Below are 14,020 nucleotides of genomic sequence, written 5' to 3' on the forward strand. Positions count from 1 at the left end.
ATAATTAACCCATCTTTCAAACATTGACTGCGTTTTTGGGTTACAAACGGATATTTTACTTTAAATATTAACCTATCCTTTTCCATCGAAAAACGAAAGTTTTAATGTAGAAGTATGTAAGCATATATTTACGTTTAAATATCGAAACTTTTAACTACATAGTTCATTCTTAGTGCACTGACCAAGAAAGATTTTCAATGGATATCTTCCCAAGGGTTATTGTATGTCCTTTCTTTTGAGAACCAACACATAAGAATATTAAATTTAAACACAAACAGCATTTTGATAGCCAACCATTTTCCTTTTCCAGGATTCGATATAAGTTTTTTGGTCCTAATAAAAGTAGAGGAAATTAGTTTTTAATTATTTTCAAACTTTAATATTAAAGGCTGCTTTGTATAAATTCTCATGAGTACCTTTTCAAGGATTTAACGTCGCATTACAATTTTTAGGAAATGTCACCAAGGTCTGTAAACCATGATAGACTCGAAAACCTCAGCGGATTAATTCGTATGAAAAAATGCAAACGACAATCGGTCTGACTACTCACCAGTGTTGCCACAATTAAATCTGCACTGGGAGTTGAAAATTTTTCGTATTCTGTACTGACACAATGACAAACAAAATTATTTTATATAATTATTTTTCATTCGAGATAGTAATATACTGAGTTGGTGCTGATGCTGATATTTGGCTGCGAAAAATCAAAAATTCCGACTCGGAATCAGTTATTTCATTTGCGATAAAATTTCGCCAAAAACCAGTCAAAATTCCAGAGTATTTAACTGGGTAATTTCAAAATCAGATCCAGTTCAAATTCTCGTTGTAATTTTGTTTTCAACCTAAGCTGAGCTGCGGCCAGGGCCACATTGGAAGCTGTGTTTCAGTCTAGAAAATCATTTAGCCATCTGTTTTGCTTTAAACAGAAGGAAGATCTGTGTAAAATTTCCAAAAAAATATGAAAAATTGAAATATTTCCAAAAATTAGTGGAAATCGGTGAAATTTTCATAAAAATGTTAAAAATCTGTCTGCTGAATAAAAGAAGCTGTGACCAAAAATTTGGCAATCTATGAGACGTTTGATTGGCAACTCAGTGATGGGTTTTGTCAACAAGTTTGATTTGCTTTACTCCTGCGAACAGAAAAAAAAACCCTTCAGATAAACATCTTTCATTAGTTCAGATTCGTTGGATGTTGGATAGAAACAACGGTTTTGTCGGACGTTGTGCCCAGCAGTGCGGAGTAACGTCAGAAGATACAATCAAGAAATAATCAGCAACACGTCTCATGGATTGCCTAATTGTTAAATAAATCTGCGACATTAAAGAAAAATTTGTGAATGTGGCAACTCTGTCTGTGGCTTGTACTAACATTTGGATGCGAGATGTGGCAAACCTGGATTCAGCAAATCAAATGAAGCCTATAGAGCTCTATGCAAATCATTTCACACACACACTAATTGGAGGTTTATTTTCCGCCAACTGTCATATATAAAACTGTCAGTCAATTTAAACATTTGAAGTAGCTCGCGTAAAGTATTTTTTTCAATGGTGTTGTCATGATCTACGCCGCCGTAAAACTTATTCCAGATACGTACAATACTGATTAGTTAGGACCAGTATGAATAAATAGCATTCCAGAAATCTTCGGAACCATTTCCAAACTATTCGTATAATGCTCACCATATTCGGAATACTACTGATATATTTCACCATTATAATTTTAGTTACCATTTCCAATACCTTCCGTGTATCCTATATTGAAGATTTGTATACTGCATTGTCCTTTGGCGCCAGAGGTTAATATTGCTCTGGTGGGCTTTGTTATTCGTATATCTGTTTACCACGCTCCAAAAATCTGTAGTTTAAGATGGTCAAAAATCCTCGTCTAACAATATTACGGAGATAGCTCAATTGGATAAAGTGTCAGTCCACTTACTGTCAACGAAGCATTCTTCAGAAGATGGCGAGTGCAAAATAATATTTCATCAATCGATAGAATTTAAATGTGAAGGGGGAGAGATTTTTTTCTCCAGCTAATATTTTATCCATCGCTATACCTAAAATATGCATGCCACTATAATCTGTATGGTTCTTGAATGGTATGTTGTCAAAATGTATATGGAAAACAGCACATTTTGGTATGGTGACTGTTCTTAACAACCCGTTGTTTGTATGGTCGAGTATGGAAAAACGACACTGGTTATGTTCGATATGATACTAGGCAATGGTTAATCTATTGTTGAACGAACCATATTGAAAATGGTTTTGAAACGATTGATGCAATGGTTGGCATATGGTACACATTTATACGGGGCGATCCATCATGAAAATATTCCGACCGAAAAGCTATTTTCGATTTGTTTTTCTCCACTTATGACAGGTGGAGTAAAGATGCTGAATTACTGAAGTCGACTAAAGACTCGCCATCTTATCCCAACTAAATAAAATGGTTTGGCAACATTATTTTCCGCAAACTAGCACCGTAGAGTTGCAACGTCGATAATTTCTTCATCATGAAGTGCTGTGTGAAGTTTTGTACCAATAAAACTACCGCCGGTTTTAAAAATATTGGTTTTTTTTCGCTTCCTGGAAAACTACGACCTTCGTGCGGAATGGGTCTGATTCGGTGGTTTACCAGAAAATAACAACATTGCGGATAGCTGCAATGGTTGATGCAACTTTTAGAAGGCACTGTAATGATAAAAGTTGTGTTTTACCTTGCCTTAGAGATTCGAAACAGAAATTTATTCAAAATATTTTAACTCACTATCACAATACTTTCCAAAATTCATTCATCAGATTGCAACATTTGACAAGTCTTCTGCTCGATTGGAATGACATTGACAGGTCTCGTGCTCGATTGGAATGACACTGACAGATAAATGGTAAACAAACGATTGACGTGTCGAGCCTTCATCCAGAAGGATTCAGCGTCGTTAAGGTGGAGGACAACAAATCGTTGAACACACTAATACAGTTACAGATTGGCAGTTGGAAGAGTGGCGGCGAGAAGCTAAGCTGGGGCTAGAGCTGACATTATAATGCGAGAAACCTGCTTGCTGCAAACCAAAGGGATGATGTCAAAGTGAAAGCCGAGCGGATCTGCACCGGTTACCTACTTTCACTCTGATAGGTTCCATTTGATACCCGAATAGAATTATACGGTAACAAAACCATGATTTTCACTGTGACAGTACAGTAATTTTACAATAATTTATAGTAAATTCTAGTGTTATGCTACCACGCAAAAACAATAAACTTTAACGCTTCTACAGTAAATTTCAATGTAAAATCGATTTTTGCAATAGAAAAGGGGGGTGGTTATGTATCTTAACATCAAAAAAATTGATTTTTCTTCATACTTTTTTTTCTCGAAAACAGTCAAATTTAATGTGAATTTACTGTATCAGTTTTTTTCTGAACAGTAAAATTGATTATTACATGAAATTTTATTGTAAATCTACTGCGAGAACGCTGCGTCGAACCATGTTGAAACAGTAGAAACTATAATATTTATTGTTTTATGATTGTTTGTAGGGTAAATGCCATTGTAAAATTATATCCGGGTAGGCTGCAAGCAGGTTTCTAGCATCTCGCATCCTACTGTCAGTACCAGCCCCTACACAGTTTCTCACCGCCACTCTGTAAGCGGCCTATCACAATAAACGCAAGCAATCCGCGCAGATCCACTCGGCTTTCATTAGGTTTGTTTCAATACACGCTTCTTGCTCCTAGCTGCTCCGTAGCAAACAGGAACAAAAAAACTTGCTAATTTTTAATTCGGTTTGATACTAGAAGTAGAAAATGAGAAGTACTTCCAGTTTCTCCCGGTACTGTAACAGATCTATTTTGACATCAATCCATTGATTTGCTGCAAGCAAGTTTCTCGAATCCCGCATCCTAATGTCAGTGCTAGCTCCAGTTCAGTTTCTCGCCATCACTCTGTCAGCGGTCTAACTCAACATTTACAAAATGTTTACTGGTATTCATCGCAGTGTTAAATTATTTTATATGTCATGTTAAAAAAAAATCAGTACTTTTTTACAAAAATATGTTATCCGTATCGTATAGAATCTGTACCAAAAATACTCGATACTAAACCTTTACCTTTCTAGATAAATCTGTACTTGTGACAACGCTGTTACACATTTTTCAGATCTGCGTACCGAGAAGCAATTATTTATCAGTTACTCAGCAGCCAATTTTTCTAAAATAAATTTAAAAACAGTTAGACTGTTAGAGAAAACAACTCAAATGCTGTTCCGACGATGGCGAGATTGTAAACGTTAATTGGGTCACTAAGCCATATGCTATTTTCGATTTGTTCTGATGCAGCTGACGTATGATCGAACTTTTATTTATTTTCTTGTTCGCAAAATTACAAATATTTTTTAACAAAATTGAATTGTCACGACAAAATCTTCCATTGGATTCCCTAATATGTGCTAAGTGCTCTTGTGACCTTAAGTACTTACATTAGCTTTCACTGCATTGGATTGGAATTCAAAAAAAGTTTACTTCTTCAGCTTAATTATCACAAGTAATATTTTGACGACAAATTATGACAAATGGAAAAATCCACCACCCATGCGGAAGATCACGTTCCACTTTTTAGGATGCAATCATGTGTTGCTTAGTAAAGGTTCCTTACTTCTTCAATGTGCCAAATTAATAAAAGCATTCCCGTCGGACCAGGTAATTAGAGAACATTCCGTTGAAACTGGATGATTCTTTGGACGCCCCGCAAAAATAACAGATAATGTCGTTTTAGAAAACGAACGTTCAATGATTATATGCAGCAATAAGCATAATATCAATCAGAAAAGTAAAATCTATGATACGAAATGCAATAATACATTTCTGTTATTTCCTGTACGCTTTAGCGAAGCTCGACCGTACTGTCTGGAACGATTTATACGAGCCAGTCTTAAAATTTATACAAGTTGAAACGTCATACGGGTGCACTCTCAAATCAAAGCAAGGAAAACCAGCAACAAATCCAATTCGCTTTTGTGAGAACTTTCGTGATTTTTTTTGTTCTAAGTGGTACTTCTCTTCTCTGTTTAAACGGACATGCGTTGCTTCTATTTATGACTTTTCGTGTTTCATTGAGCAACTAAGCTGCCCTCTTTTGACGGCTGTGTCTGAGAAATCTGCCTCACGAATGGTAATTTTCCCGTTTTTCGTGAACTTTTTAATTTTACCAATTTCCAAACGTCTACTTTTATTGTGGAGATATTAAATTATTACCAATATTTAAGTTAGGTGTTTCTGAATCGGTTGGTGTATGAATGATTAAAATCCATCTAGTAATATCGGAGTTATAAGCGTGCAAACCTTACATAGTTTCGTTACATGGGAGATAGTTTAGATTTTAGAATGACACCTAGCCCCAGATAGTGGAGTAAGACATTTTTAATGTCAAAAAAAGTTGAGGGAAAATAAATTAAAGGGGGTGTCGATCTTACCCTCATGGGGTGTCGGTTTTACCCGCAGTGCCTAGAAGGGGTCAGTTCGTTTTCCAAAATTTTCTACCAATAATTTTTAATGAAATCAATTTTTTCAAGCGCTGACAAAATTAAGTCTTGTTAAGAATTTTCTGAAGAAGAATTCTGCTAGAAAAGTAAAGCCATGTCAAGTGATCCTCGAATTTTTCGCAAAATCACCGATCTTCATGAGGTATATTTTATTGTATAGGGACTATGGTGAATAGCTCTTGGTATAATTATTTCGTTACGATTCCTTTTTTTCTTTAAGATATTAACCCTTAAACTTTATTGCATGATAAAATTGAAAATTTTATATCTCAAAAACTACTGAAGATAATTCAATGAATTTTTGCACACTTATGGAATGATATTTGCACTATCTTATAAAAATATTTTTACTGTATCATTGTGTGAATAACAGTACTTTGCATCTATTTAAAATTTTCAATTGCATTTTTTCTTGTGTTCTTCACGCTAAAAATTTTCAAAACATATGTCAAATTATGCGGCAATTTTTCACCTTCAATAATCTGTATTGATAATTTTTCATTTTTGTTCCTATCGAGAGTTATGGAGGAATTTGTAACAGTGCGCTCTTTCAACGCACGGCCCACTTTGATGCAACCCGCGAGAACGTACATATTGGCAACGCCGCACGTCGCAACGTACTAATGCGCATCGCTTTGAAGGAGCGTATCTCATGTTCAAAATTGGCATCTCTGAGATTAAGGTTCAAGTTACCTTTTTTAAGCATGTGTTAGAATTGAACGCTTGGTAGTGTGCGTAGGAAAATTTGTGTTCAGCTTTCCCACCGGATTATCCATTTAAACCTTTTTAAAACTCTAAAAGAAAAATATCAGTCGATTTATTAGATCATCACGATTCAATTCATGCAAAATACCTGCTGGAAAAACCATCGGCTTAGCTAAATGGTGCTTTTGAAAAAGTGGCTGTGGTTTTTTCATTGCGCAGTTGTGTTGCGTACCCCAGCTCGGTGTGGTAGTGTGATAAAAAATCACAGCCACTTTTTCAAAAGCACCATCCAGCTAAGCCGATGGTTTTTCCAGCAGGTATTTTGCATGAATTGAATCGTGATGACCTAATAAATCGACTGATATTCTTCTTTTAGAGTTTTGAAAAGATTTAAATGGATAATCTGGTGGCAAAGCTGAACACAATTTTTCTTACGCATACTACCAAGCCTTGAGGTAACTTGAGCCTTAAAGCAAAAAGACAAGGTTTTCTTTATGGATAATTGAAAGTGATGTTTTCTGAGTAATTTGCATGCTCTTTAGCGTTATTATATTGTTCAGGAGTTATTTAATTTTGTGTCACTCAATACCTCGGACAAGCGCGCTCGGATGTTGCCAGTCGATGAGCAAAGTTGAGCAGTGGGCATGTTTTAACCTGCGTTGACAAATTTTTCGCAAATTGATGTAGGGGAACTGGGGGGAAGCCCGACACCCTGGGTAAGCCCGACACCCCACGACTTTTCCCTGATATCAAATTTTAAATCATACAATAATGACAGGATATTGTTAGTACGATCATTTTTGGCATTTCGATACATATCGATGCCATATGGGTTCATAAACGTCAACAAAATAAACAAAACAAGCGAAAGCAAAGTTGGTGCGCTTTTGGATGTTATTTTTAGTTGATACATTTTAAGGTTTTAATAATACAAAAGCTTTGAAAATGACCAGTTCTTTTGTCACACATTCTATTCTACTCTCCATATCGTTATTTGTATGTATTGAAGATAAGTTTAAGTATTTCAATACTGTTAATTGAGCATTTAACAAAAATTGGCGCTGTTGGGGTAAGACCGACAGTTTTTGGGTGGGGTAAGACCGACACGGTGTTTAGATAATTGGGTTCATTTTTGATTCGATACAAACGACTGGGTATATTTGTTGTGTTCAATTATACTATAATTACGTCATGTTAATAATTGAAATACACGGAAACTATGTTGTTTGCATTTATTTATCAGTATTGTCTCAAGCCGACCAAAACAATTAAAAATTAATTGAACGTGATTCATAATAATATTACAAAAAGATACGAAAAGTGTAATCTAATATGAGATTTTGAAATGATATTGATGAAAAAATTTCATTGACCGTCGGATTGTTGATCAACAGTGTTCCGAAAAATCACAACACGGATAGCTTACTACGAAGCGTGCGTCACTTCTAAGTGAATGAGTCCTAGTAACAGCGTATATAATCTGCTTGCAGAACAGCTCTTCCTCGTTAGAATGGCTATAGAAGTGGCAATAAAGCTCGAAAGAATTACTTGAGAAAACCCGTACCATAATATAAACCATGCGTTAAACATTATTTATTCATAACACAACGCATTCTAATGCTCTTCCTCTTGCTACGCGATGAAACTACAGAAAGTATGCGTTTGCATCACACATACTCATATACACATAATTGCACTTTATCACACATACACAATACATTTTTAATGGAAAAATTTGGACAAAAAGAAAGTTCAAAAGGGGGTCGCTCTTGCCCCTTTGGGGTGTCGCTCTTACCCGCAGCGTTTTTAAAATGACTTTTTTCTCCATTTTTTGGCAACCAATAATTTTTAATGAATTCAATTTTTTGAAATGCTGAAAAAATTATATTTTGTTAAGAATCACCTAAACAAGGATTATGCACAGAATATAAAATTTTAGGAACTTTGTGGAATTTTAGAAAAATTATTGTGCTTAAGGTGTCGGACTTGCCCCGCGTTCCCCTACTTCACCACGTTTTATTTTCAGTTGGTTCTGTCTGAGAGGTAGCACGGAATATTGCGAATCTTTTCTTAAATCCACATAGCGACTTTTCAGCCATGCGCCATCGGGTTAACGCACAACCCGCGCTCATTTAATTTTCATCAGTTCTAGTGAGAAAACTTCTTTACGTTTGTTTTTGTTTCGATCGCATTTGTGTGTTTTTTCCATATAGAGACAACTCGACGAAATGCTATATTATCTCAAGATAGACAATATTTGCTCAAAAAAAATCGATTGTTTTATGTTATAAATATGGGTCGATCACACGAATGATGCATTCCGTTAAAAAAATCATAAATATGTTCGTCGTATATTGTTTTTGTGGCATCCATGTGGAGTGATAAATTTTAAAATTATATTGGTCAACACATGTGAAGCATATGTCGTAATGGGCGCAAAAAATACAACGAAAATAAATATGGACATGAACAAAACAAATTTTTCGTTAAATTTTCATTTTTAGATCCCATGTTTATAGTAATGGGTTCCTCTAAAACGCGTGTAAAATATAGGAAAATTTACACGTTCAATTTTTCTTCTTATAGTGTTTGCCAAAGTAATGGAACTGGAATATTCGATGACTCAACAGGTACATGCGGAAAACTGTAACGATTATTTTGAAATAAAGATCGTTGATGATTAATTGAAATTCGACAAAAATAAATAATATCTTACCAGAACTTGGAGAACCACCAATTAACAGAATTAACAGATGCAATAGTGATAAAAACACCTCAACATCGATGCGACAGATTTTATGTAAACTTTTTTCAAAAGACACATCGATGTTTAAAGGTAATATCACTCGGTGAAAATAAAAACGTGAAATAAAATTCTTTTGGAATAAGATTTTCCATTTTCATATATTAATGTTGTAGACTAAAAAAGAATTTGGATATAACGTAGATGTATTTTGACTAACAAAAGTGTATTTAAAGGTGTTAATTGTTAGTAACATAAAATTATAATAATATAAAATATATTAAACAACCATAATTTTTGTTGCGCACCTCGGTAAAAAAAAATTTAACGCATCTCAAAATATCCGGAAAAAATTACCTTCGATAATCCGTATTGAAAAGTTTGCACTTTTGCGCTAATCGATAGATGTGGTTTCTTTTTGTCATGCGATGTGCATTTCCCACGCGATGCGCATTCTGACGTAGCAACGTGCGACGTTGCCAATATGAACGTTCTTGCGGGCTGCATCAAAGTGGGCCGTGCGTTGAAAGAGCGCACTGTTACAAAATCCTCCATAACTCTCGATAGGAACAAAAATGAAAAATTATCAATACAGATTATTGAAGGTGAAAGATTGCCGCATAATTTGACAAACGCTTTGAAAATTTTTAGCGTGAAGAACAGAAGAAAAAATACAATTGAAAATTTAAAATAGATGCAAAGTACCGTTATTCACACAATTATATAGTAAAAACATTTCTATAAGATAGTGCAAATATCATTCCGTAAGTGTGCAAAAATTCATTGAATTATCTTCAGTAGTTTTTGAGATATAAAATTTTCAATTTTATCATGCAATAAAGTTTGAGGGTTAATATCTTAAAGAAAAAAAGGAATTTTAACTAAATATTTATACCAAAAGCTATTCACCATAATCCCTATACAATAAAATATACCTCATGAAGATCGGTGATTTTACGAAAAATTCGAGGTTCACTTGACATGGCTTTACAATGTTATTGGTTTTGTGGTAACACAAAAAAGTGTTAAGCTTAAGGTGTCGGTTTTAACCATAATTCCTATACGTTTCCATTTTTTCTAACATTTGCACAACTTTATCGATTTTGTTGGCAATTTTCGGCAAATCTAAGACTAAGAGAAAGGAAAGCAATGAAATTGAAAGATTCAGGGATAACAATGAAATTTTTTTGTCAAATCGAGGACAAGTAACTCTCTAAGGTTCATACAAACTTTCGTTAGAATTTCTGATATTTAAAAAAATGGTTGATTCGTAATCTTGTGTTGAAGGACAATTTGTAATCATTTGGAGGTATTTTGACTGTACTGTTACTGTATTGGCCGCATGATGCATATATTTCTATATTTCAGCGTGTGTTGTGTTGGCGAGTAGAATTTTCAATTTGTAGGTAACTGAGCGGAAGCTTTTGTTTTATTGGTACACAGATTTGAAATTTCGGATTGTTATTATATCACAGAATGCTTCTATAGGTATTTCTAAAGCACGGACAGACTTGATTGGGACTGCGCCTGATCAGAGATTTAGCTAGAGATTGTGGTGGGTGAAGAGAATTTTCTAATGCTGAAGCTGTTTCAGTCTTGATGTGTTTTTAGAAAGCGAAAGCTATACTATAACGTTCCCAGGTATTCAACCAAAAGGCCTCATGAGCAAGAGAAAGCATCGTGTGGTGTTGTTTTTGGTTACTTTAATTACAAGTTTACAGACATATTTTATACTAATCAAATCCTATGTTTATTGTTTTAGGTTCAAACATGCATAATTTTGTTTTTTTTACGATTGTCAATTCAGAAATTCGAGCGCAAGTTTGTATGAACCTTAGAGAGTTACTTGTCTTTCATTTTAGAAATAAAATTCACTGTTATCCCGGAGTTACAAATAAATTAGTATATTTTACCACAGTTTATAAAGAACAGTTGCGCAAAGACTGAAGCAAATCTACCTATTGAACACTCAAAACGTCTACGTCGGACACGAAGAATAACAATGCTCGAATGCGTGGGGAGTATCGTTATTATGTGATTATAATTATGAGAAAAAATTCAATGATGTAATATTATCATTATTTAAAACCAGGAATATTTCGCTTAATGACAATTATTGCATAAATATATGTTCACTGATATTCAAATTTGGCACTATTTCAAACACCAGAACAGCTCTGGGTAATGTTAATAATCTTCCACCGACAGTGGAAATATGAAGGTATTTCTCATAGTTAAAGTGCAGCTAAAATTTTGACAAATTTGTGTATGCATTCCACTTATTCAAATTTATCTTACGCTGCAAATTCGATTGTTTTATGTCACACCCCAATCAGACGGCAAGCGGCAAAAATCAATGCATTTCGTTCTTAGTTGCGGATCAGTTGCGGAAAAAGCTTAAATTCTTTATACGATGTTATTTATCGTACTGATTTTCACAAAATAAAACTAAACACTTAATTTTAAATTTTTAAATGCGCAAAGTTAACTTCTAACTGAAGCGTTCGGGTGAAGTCATTTGAAATTTAACTAAAAATAAAAGGTTGCCAAAATTTTAAAAAGACCATTGATTGGTCCAATGTTGCCAATCCTCTTTGCGCAACTCTACTATTAAAAACTCTGTATTTTACCACCGAAACCCTGATATAAGCAAAAAGCAAGAAAAAGGATGAACTTGGCTTTGCGCCGATTTTTTGTTTGGAAACAATAACACAATTAACGTAGGTCCTTGTAAATATCGTCTTGGAAAAAAATGTTAATAGTTTTGTAGTGCTTTATATTTCAGAATACTGAGTGCGATTTATTTTCTTAAATTTGGAAAACTACGATTGGGAAGTATATTTGACAAATTTCAAAAAATCCCCCAAACGACTGTTGGAGATTCCGATAGCAATTTACGACAAAAGTTAGAAGGAGACAAAGAAATGTATTCTACTTCTACTCTGCCTGTGACATTTTTTACCCTTTTTTCCAAATTTATATCTCACCTCAGTTTTTTTAAGAACTGCGACATGAACGAGTTTGACCGGCTTAAAGTGTTTTTGACAGTTGACTTCAACACCCTACACCGAGAAAAATTTACATTGAATTTCCATAAAAATGTCTTATGACTTTCAGACATAAGGATTTTAAATGGATTTTGTAAGTCTGTCTTATGATTTGGAGGGGAAATTTTCCAAATCCATCTCTTATTATTTTCATAAGACAGTCTTATGCATGTCTTATTTATAAAAATGTCCGAATGAACGCCATAGGTGCCCATTTATGAAAATTGCTGACATTTATAAGCAGAAAACATAGTAGAAATAATGATTTCCATAGAACAGTCTTATGAAATTCATCACAATGTTCGAATGAATGCCATAATTTTTTTATTTATGGATATTATTGCGCATTTATATAAAAAATAGAACATGGCTGAAATTTCTCAAGCATTTTTAGTAGACAAAAAATCAACAGTCAAAATCACCTTGTTTACACCAACCAATATAACCCCACAAAATGAGCCGGATGAACTTCGTTTGACAATTCTCGATGGTTTGTTTACATGGCAGTTACGTGAGTTTGAATGTAACAGATGGGCACCCGTTGCACTCGAAATCGGCTGGATGTTGTTGGCTCGAATCAAAACTTGCCGAAAGTAAACAAAGTTCATTTCATATCGTCAAACTGGCGCCCAGGTGGTGAAATCAACGGGGTGCTGGAGCGTTGCCAAAAAAAAAATTATTTCCAGATTAAATTTTACTAAACTTCCCAGTTTAACTCAACCGGAATGCTGGCTGGTTCTAATTCGTATTCCGGCTCCGGTGACACAACCGATTCAAATTAGAATGTTTAAGGGGTACCATTTCGATGCGGCTTAGCCGCATAACCGAGGCCTAGGAACTGAAGCGGCGCAAAGCCGCTGAGGATCCGCCGGGCGAGGTGGCCACCGACCGGCCGTCGGAAGCAAGCGAACCTGTGATCCACTCGTTTGCCCGGCTTACTCAAACATAGGGGCTATCCCTAGTTTAAGTCCGACTGAGTGGTAGCGAAGTCGGACAGAACGCGCAAAAGCGATGTGGCGTATCCACATTGGGTGGTGGACACAAAATAAAATTGGCAACGCTAGCAAAATGAAAACATAAATGAACACTCCGGATGAACCTATCGTCAATTGACATTTCGACGAGTTTTGATTCGAGCCAATAATATGGGCCCCTCGAAATCCCGCAACTGACAAAATAAACAAAGCACCGAGAATTGTCAAACATGAACGTCATTCATCATTAATTCATTCGTGTGGTCATCTTATAGAACTCAATTCGGGACAAATGAACCGCCAAGTGTAAATCCCTTCGGAAAATGAAGAGAAAATTCTCATTAAATATCAAAATTTGTACATAATGAGCAACTCTTCGTCAATATTTGCTGGGAAACTGGGCCTAGACAACTAGGAATCTGGACTTGACAACTGTTATAATGATTGTTACTTTCAAATGATTTTGAAAATTATAAAATGCGCGTCAGACACTAATTATATGCACAACGTATTTCATTTCAAATAATCGGATATCTTCTGTAAAAATCATAACCATGTAAACTGATTTAATGATCATAGTAATTTATTGAATAAAATAAAAAACAATTATTTAAAATTTTGTTCACGGATTGTTAAGGGACCATTCATAAATTACGTATCGCATGGAATGGAGGGAGTAGAAGAAGTTGTGACATGTTGTGACATATGGGGGAGGGGGAGTAAGCTAGATCGTTACGTAACATGTTTTTAATGAACAAAAAAAATTTCGCAGAATTTGTTACGTAATAGGGGAGGGGGGATAGAGAAATTTGTGACAATTTGTTACGTGGGGGAAGGGGGAGTCAATATTGGGCAATTTTTGCGTTACGTAATTTATGAATGATCCCTAAATTGTGTCATGTTTGCAATTACGTCAATGTTATTGCTTATTGCTTTGAATGTTGGATTTTTGATGCACTTCGCTATCACACTTTTTTCACGGTTGCCAAATGAAATGATATGATATATCGAC

General features: G+C 34.9%; 1 protein-coding gene across 18 annotated transcripts in view; it reads right to left on the bottom strand.

Moving 5' to 3' along the window:
• LOC131682743 (trichohyalin) overlaps nt 1-14,020 on the bottom strand; it is a 133,337-nt gene that overhangs the window by 15,266 nt on the left and 104,051 nt on the right. The window lies entirely within an intron of this gene.

Source organism: Topomyia yanbarensis, chromosome 2, assembly GCF_030247195.1.
Source record: "Topomyia yanbarensis strain Yona2022 chromosome 2, ASM3024719v1, whole genome shotgun sequence".
Lineage (NCBI taxonomy): Eukaryota > Metazoa > Arthropoda > Insecta > Diptera > Culicidae > Topomyia > Topomyia yanbarensis.